Genomic DNA, 1,374 nt, shown 5'->3' on the forward strand with positions numbered 1-1,374 from the left:
CTAAAAGTCCTTAGAAGCATCTCCTTAAGAGTCTTTTTTAAAAAATCCTAGAGACTAGAAAAAATCCTAAAACTAGAGAACCAAACACCACCTCAATCTTCATGACCTCATCTCAGATGTTCCTACCAAACATATCCATGTTGTTTGACATTTGAAGCAAAGTCAAATAGAAACAAGAATCGAAGCTAGCTAGCGCTGGTCCAGTGAGACGTAGCATTTGCGGCACGTGAAACTGGGATACTTAATGAGATTGATTAGGTTGGTCAATACATCAGTTAATTACCTAGGCATATTTGCCTCTACTACCTTCTTTTCGGTTTATAAGGCTTGTGTGTATCTTTAGATTTGTAATTTGACTAACATAACATGACTTGTATAGTCTAAACATTATATCATTAGAAAATAATATATCATTAGTAGTTTGTGTAGGGCATGCAGTGGAACTGTGATTAATCACTGACGCCCAGACGCCGTTCAACCAGATCATCTAACATTAAGAAGGAAAGTTAGAGAAGCTACAATTCCCTAATTTTCCTTCTTTCTATCCATATGATTATGGTTAAAATGACTTAAATTATTTTGTAAATTAATGATTTACTGTGTACATCTATAGTAATTACATACAAACAAATTGATGATAAAATAAAATAATTTTATATTATTTATATTTACAGTAAATACCGACAGTAAACAACCTACTAACTGCTTACTAACAGCCTCTAACCTTCCTTCTTCATTTTACATTAGGTTAGCACTGTAGCATCGTGACTTTTCTTCTTTATGTTAGAGGATCCGGTTCCCGTGCACGACCCTGCGTTTTGTCTTTCGTTTAAAAATAGAAAGTCAACCGTGCAGTTGTGTTTGACTTTCTAGGGATCAAGTTAGCATTATATAAACACAGGCCTTCCATGGCCAACGACGCACGCTTGCTAGGCAGCTAGCTCTACGCGCACGCTCTCCTCCGCTTTACCATTGCCAAACTGATCGATCTTCATCGTGAAGAGTTGCTAACCGATGGACGCTGATGACTGGGGTGGTGACGAGCTGCAGCGGTGGTGTCCTGGGCTACGAAGCAGAGCCTCCTGGCGCGGGAAGTCGCCCATGTGTGGCAGGATCTGGCGGAGTTCGTGGGCGACCGGCGAGGGCGGCATCCACATCGTCGTCGTTGTACGACAGTGCGGCCAAGTTGGCACGGGAGCGCCGCGGGCAGGCTGTTGGGTCGGTGACACATGTGGCGGTTTGTGGAACAAGATGAACAGGAGAGCGGGAGGTTGAAGGAGACAATCTGGCCATCCATTTTGCATCGGACGGCTAAAAACAAATTGACTGACCACAAAAAATTCTGTCAACTGACACCTAACGAGTCCTTATCGG

This window comes from Triticum dicoccoides, chromosome 1A, assembly GCF_002162155.2.
Source record: "Triticum dicoccoides isolate Atlit2015 ecotype Zavitan chromosome 1A, WEW_v2.0, whole genome shotgun sequence".
NCBI classification, from domain to species: domain Eukaryota; kingdom Viridiplantae; phylum Streptophyta; class Magnoliopsida; order Poales; family Poaceae; genus Triticum; species Triticum dicoccoides.